Source organism: Zeugodacus cucurbitae, chromosome 3 (assembly GCF_028554725.1).
Source record: "Zeugodacus cucurbitae isolate PBARC_wt_2022May chromosome 3, idZeuCucr1.2, whole genome shotgun sequence".
NCBI classification, from domain to species: domain Eukaryota; kingdom Metazoa; phylum Arthropoda; class Insecta; order Diptera; family Tephritidae; genus Zeugodacus; species Zeugodacus cucurbitae.
The window spans coordinates 50,547,797-50,554,807 of NC_071668.1; the positions used below are offsets into that span (position 1 = coordinate 50,547,797).

General features: G+C 34.3%; 1 non-coding gene across 1 annotated transcript; it reads left to right on the top strand.

Moving 5' to 3' along the window:
* Nucleotides 1-345: 345 nt before the first annotated feature.
* LOC114805204 (small nucleolar RNA U3) lies at nucleotides 346-559 on the top strand. Its single transcript, XR_003753286.2, has one exon. It is a non-coding gene; the product is annotated as a small nucleolar RNA U3 (small nucleolar RNA).
* Nucleotides 560-7,011: the final 6,452 nt, after the last annotated feature.

Below are 7,011 nucleotides of genomic sequence, written 5' to 3' on the forward strand. Positions count from 1 at the left end.
AGAACCGATTTTTTTTTTTTGAAGTTATACTTCTTATACGATTTCGGGAAAGGTTAACGCGTTAAACAATTATCGCAACCTATAGCGTTGAACAATTAACGCAAGAGAGAGAGAGAGAGAGAGTGAGAGTAAAGCAGAGAACTTAAAGCATTTGCCATGCTTATGTTATTTGAGCAATTCTTGTTTTTGTAGAACAATGTTTAAATTTTTAGTAAGTGACATATTCACATGTATGATTGTATGCTAGCGCATTATTTTTCTTTCGTTTCTGTTTCATTTCTGCGAATTCTCAACTATTTTGTGTGACTTTTGGTTCAAATAGTCTGCGTTGGCCGTTGAAAAGTTAGGAATATACTTCACAGGATCATTTCTGTAGTCAGTCTTCATTTACTTTCTTTGCAAATCGAAAGTATTAGCACCCGCGATTAGGAAATATATCGTTTTATCTGACAGCGTGAGGTTTATGAACTTCATTTCTAATTTTGTCTTGTGGCATATTAGAAATGATGTTTCTTCGATGATCGCTCGGTTACAACGGATAAAACCAATTTTGAGTGGTGATTTTAATGAATAAATTTCAAGGTTTTATACAAATAATTATATATAATAATGCAGTCAATAAGTACAGTAGGGCAATTCACTATCTGGTGCAAATGGTCTTGCATATTTGCAATTGCAAATTCGCTGTATATTTTGTTAATGTAAAAGCAACAATATGCCTCAATATGTCAACTGCAGGTTCGCAAGCTTTTGCAGATATTATCGGAGAACCAGTTGAGTATAGCAAACAACCGGTACTCCTTGCGGGAGATTTCAATGTAAATTTCTGATTGCCAGAAGCTGAACCACTACTGGCATTCCTCAGAGAGAAATTTTCATTAGAAATGATCAATGGAAGAAATGATCGTACGACAAAAGGAGGTACGACTATGGACGGACAAATGGACAGACGGACGGACAGACAGACATCCGGATTTAAACTCCACTCTTCGCCCTGATCATTTTGATATACATAACCCTATATCTAACTCGTTAAGTTTTAGGTGTTACAACCAACCGTTATGTGAACAAAACTATAATACTCTCTTTAGCGACTTTGTTGAGAGAGTATAAAAATAAATAAAATTGTGAGAAATAAATCTGTTCTTTGCAATAGACGTGATTTTAATAGTTATTTAAGCAAGCGGGAGCATATGCTTTGATGAACGTCTAACAATAAATATTTAAGTAAATTGAATGTATCTGCTGTAGAAGTTCGAGGTTAAAGTGCCGGGAGTGACTAGTAAGTGCCTGCGGCGCTTAGTGAGGAGTGATTTGGTGCTTAATATTGTGCAAAATTGTTGGTGCGTGTGCTGCATGCTGATAATTCGTCTAAACTTTCAGTGCAAGCAAGTGAAAGTGCACTGAGGAAGGAGGGAAGCGTAGATAAGGTGGTGAAAAGCTGTATAAATTGGTATTCCGGGTGTTATAATGAAAACTCATATATTCCAAAATTTTATTGTTGTATGAAAATAGTTAAGTTTTTAAAATAGTGCGCAAGAAAACTATAAACAGTATACATATATATGGGAGCACGATGGTGAAGAGGATATGTATATAAAAAGCTATAAAACTTATAAAATAGAACTTGAGATTTGGTTAGCTAATATCGAATGAGCAAATATAAAGGTGCTTCATACATGCAGCCTTGGTACGTGAATTATAGGTTATTGGATCGCTTGTGACTAAGAAGTTAGCCATATTAGGGAGTATTCAAGTGCATGATCCTAAACAGAGTAAGCTTTCCAATTAATTTGAATTGTCGAAAAAGTTTGGGCTTATGGGGTGCGCCGAAGCTAGCTTTAGCCTTGTTATTAGCTTGAAATAATGAAAGGAAAGTGCTAAATGGACAGAAATAACTTCGAACGGAATTCGTTGAGACAAATTTCACATCGATGTGATCTTTTTAATGTTAGTTTATTTATTTGTACAGACATTTTTTATACGACTTTCATTTGTGAAAGTCATTTGATGCAGAATATATAGCTGCATGTATGTGTGTGTCAAAGAATCTGAATTAGCATTTATCTTTGCATTTTAACATTTTATCACTTTGTTTCCAGTGAATGATATATAAATTTGAAAATATTGTACTTGTGTGAAAAATAATTGCAATTGCCAAAAATTCCCAGCATTTCAGCAACAGCAACAAAGGAATGACATATAGGTAAATGTAAAATAACCAGTAGCGAAAATTGTGATAGCAGAAAACAGGGAAGAATAGCAGAGTAAAGCATGTAAAAACGCAGGTGAACATTTAAAATAGTATTAGTATGAAATACGTGTATGTGTGGGTTCTGAGTTTTTCTTTCAATTGAACGCTATTAAATTCGATCATATTTTCGTATATTTCTTTTCATTGCATTGTGTACAAGCGAATTGCCAGTATGTGCACGTGTTGAAATAGCGTGAAGTTGAATTGCGAATTTTTTTTACGAGTTGCGAATTGCTCAGTGCAAATTAAAAAATGCTATTGTCAATTGCCTGAAAATTCAGTTTTATATAATATTCTTTTAATTTACTTTTTATAGTTTTATATATGTATATCTGACATGTGCAATTAATATCACCTTTTATTGTGCATCGTTTGCTGGAAACTAGCCTTTGTATGAGTGGTGGGCGTGGTTATTTAACATTTCGGTTAATACCATTTTGTGGGCGTGTCAATATTCCGATTTCGCTCATATCAACCAACTCATCATGAGAAGAAACACCTGTGCAAAGTTTCGTTAAGATATCTCATTATAGTCTCGCAACAAAAGTTGCAGTATTATAGTTTTGTTCACATAACGGTTGTTTGTAAGTCCTAAAACGAAACAAATTAGATATAAGGATATATATACTAAAGGGATCAGGGTGACGAGTAAAGTTCAAATCCGGATGTCTGTCTGTCCGTCCGTGTAAGCTGTAACTTGAGTAAAAATTTAGATATCTTAATAAAACTTGGAACACGTGTTCCTTGGTACCATAAGAAGTTTAAATCGGGTCATAACTTTACCTAACTCCCATATACTTAATATTAGGATTTTCAAACTTTCAATGGACTTTATACCATATATATGCCGAAGTAAAAAATGTTCGTTGCACCCGAACTTAGCCCTTCCTTACTTGTTTTTTACTCAAGATATCGCTTCAACAGACGGTCGGACAGACATCTCGTCATATTGAGAACAAAATTGTAAGTTGAATTATAAAATTAAATACAACTTTGTTGTAAACTTTCCTGGTAAAGAATTTTAAAAAGTCTAATAAGAGAACGAAAATTAATGGTATTTAAATAATAATATATGCAGGAAGTTTAAAAACCTGCCTCTACCTCTTCAATTGCTTACAAATACGCACACAACATAGATACATATGTACTTTGATAACAACTCACACCCCACAAACACAAACAATACTCAATGTGGAGCTTAGCGCACACATTTCATCATCATTATCTGATGGGATTATCATCACTTTGATATACATATACTTCGATCTCATAGAAGCTTCAATACGTAAAGTCTCCAAGCTTCCTTTACTACCACTCAGAAAAAACGAATTTTAAATATTGTTGATATCACATGACATGACCAAATAATCTAAAACTTGAAGAAACAGATAGCTTTGAGAAAGATAAATTCTTACTCTGACGTTGAGCAATTTTAGAAAAGCAGTGAAGTTAATTGGGGGATATAAGCTTTTCTCTGAAAGTCTAACAAAATTTGAATAAGAATTCCAATTCAAAGGGGCGATCTCTATTTTGAAATTGTTTCATGGATCCTGAGATGCTGATTCAATATAAAGCAGATTATAAAACTGTCCCCGTATGTAATATGGACGTTTTTGTAATACTTTATGGACCAGCGTTATGTGTGCATAGTATTTCTTATAAATAAATAAGAAAAACCACGAAATCATCACTTGCTACATGTTTCATGTACTCTATACAATATGCAAAAACCTTTTGAAATACCTGCAGGAAGAGAAGGTCCTCCTAACATTGAAACCAACTCAGGATGGTACCGTTGCATTGAGCTATCAGCAAAGTTCATAAATATACGCGTATGTAGTCATAAATATGAACTTGTGTATGCTCGCTCACCTTTCTCACTGATGATGCTATAGATTGGGTATCATGCCACAGGACACTTGAGAAACATGTTTTTTTCCCGCCACAGCATATGGTTTTGCCATCATGCGCACATACGCCATACCTGAAGATAGTACATATATACTATATAAGTACCCTTGCAGGTGTGTCAAAAATTCGATAAACCTTCGCGCGATATTGCTTTGCACTCATATTCGCCGACATTCTTCGACTTCACCGCAGATATGTTGACATGGCTTATAACGCGCCAAACATTGTGACATCCCTGCCAGCCAAAGGTGGTGAAAAAGCTGGTTAAACCGAAGTTTTTTAAACCCACAAAAGTGGTAAAAAAGTGGTGAGTTTGCCATAGGCCAGCATAGCTGCTTGTGAGTTTTTAACCACTATTCCCCTCACACGTACGAATACAAAAACAAAACAACCCAAACGTGTGCGTTGGTGTTAGTAATTGAAGAAACATGAGGGGAAAGTGGTTAGGCCTGGCTGGCAGGGATATTGCCCAATAATGAAGCGTTCGTTCTGTGGGGAAGTAGCAAATGCGAAATTTTGTAAAATGTTTTCGAAATTGGACAGACTTTGTGCATATCTCACAAACCAATCCAACTTTGCTGGAAACATTTCTTCAGCTCGTTAGATATTATGATCAGTTTAAAACGCAAGTTGGTGGATAATTTCTCTATTCTATTTAAATTTTTTCTAGAAATTCAGAAATAATATATTTCTCTAATAATGTTCCATTGTGCCAAAATTAGGTAAATCGAGTCATTACTCGCAACCTCGTTGTTCAAATCATTAGGTAATGGTTCGCATACTTGCAACAGCCAAACGATTCCCGCCACACTAGACAGGCGTTTGTTTCGCATATACATACATATGTATGTGCTAAAGAATCCATCTTCCCAGCTGTTCGAAGGGTGTAGGGCGCTCGTTTTAAGGTGAATGCATTGGAGAATTCGAACGCGCACAACGCAGACGATGATTTTAGTTTGGGTATTCTCTTGTGCACCACATCAAAATGCGAGTTATGCAAAATACTCGCCTGTCACATTTTATACATGTAAAGAATGCAAACAAAAGACGCTTAAGTGAAACGTTGAAAGCAATAGCAGTCAACAGTTGTCGGTAACGGAACTTGTGAATATCGCCAATGCTAAAGACTAGAGAACTAGAGAATGTAAATACTAGCACCCTATAATCCCGATATTAGAGCTATTTACAAAAAAATTCTCGGATGCTTTAATGTGGTAATACTTTGATATTTAAGATACTTCACCAATATCACTTTCTTCAGAGGTAACGGATTGCATTGGCACATTCAATACAACATCATTTTAGTACAATACACATAATAGTTTAAGTTTAAGTTTATGTGGTACCTTTAAACACATGCAGTATGCAAAATCCGTATTCGTACACCCTATTTTTTCAGAGAAAATAGACATTTTCAAACTAATTTTGAAAACAAAATCTAGATTTGGATGAGAAATTCGTGCAAAATGCCAAATCTATTGATTTTTATATAAAGGTTAATAATATTTCCACAAAAACTAAAATTAAACTAAAACTAGTACTTAGTGAGTCATAATTTTAGTTTGATAACTTCGTACAATCGCCTTTGCATTGATTTCCACAACTTTTTTATAAGTTGTGGTTATAACTTCTGGCACTTCATTTACAAAGTTGTTCCCGTCCCTAACACTGTAAATTTTCAACCCATTTTTAACGATAGACCATAAAATTTCAATTGGGTTTATATCAGGGCTTTGCTGTGTTGTTTTTAGGTAAAATGGACAGTAGTACAAGATCTAAAGACAAGTATCCAGCGAAGTATGTTATCTTGGTGAAACAGATATCAACCCCCAATCCAAGTCTATCTCCACTTTGGTTAAATTTTTTTCTTAGAATATCAGTGTATTTCTTGGCTTTGGCAAACCCAAAATTATCTGCATTTTGATTAAATTTTATTCTTAAAGTATCACTGAAATTCTTGGTATTTATTATTCCATTGATTAGAGCAAGTTTTCCTACTCCAGCTGCAGCATAACATCCCAAAACATAACGGAAAGTCCACCATGCTTTGGAGGGCAACATAATGAAATGGTTAAAATTAGCTAGAGTGTACAAAACTAAAGATTTTCGATTCTGGTAACGTGTAATATTCACAGATTAAACTAAATTTAATATTAAATATAGTGATAGAAGGGTAAAGGTATGGCGCGATAATAATAATCGTCTTCATTACAAATGGTTTAGCCCACATTTAACACGGTGGACTTTCCGTAATGTTTTGGAGATGTTTTTCTACAGCTGGAGTAGGAAAACTTGCTCCAATCAAAGGTAAAATAAATACAAAGAATTTCAGTGATATTTTAAGAATAAAATTTAATCAAAATGCAGATAATTTTGGGTTTGAGGGTCAATATCTGTTTCACCAAGATAATCACCCCAAACATACAGCGCTCGATACTCGTCTTTGGATCATCTACTACAGTCCATTTTACCTAAAAACAACACCGCAAAGCCCAAAAATTTATGGTCTGTCGTTAAAAATGTGTTGAAAATTTACAATATTACGGACGGGAACAACTTTTTAAAGGGAGTGCCAGAAGTTATCCCCAAAACTTACCCAAAAGTTGTGGAAATCAATGCAAAGGAGATTGCAATAAGTTATTAAACAAAAATTATATCTCACTAAGTACTAATTTTATTTTATGCTATTGATTATAAGCATCAGTTAGAAGTGTACGAATACCGATTTTGCATGTGTTTATGCTATATTTTTAGTTTTTGTGGAAATTTTATTTACTTTTAAATAAAAATCAATACATTTGACATTTTGCAGAGATTTCTCATCCAAATCTAGATTTTGGTTTCAA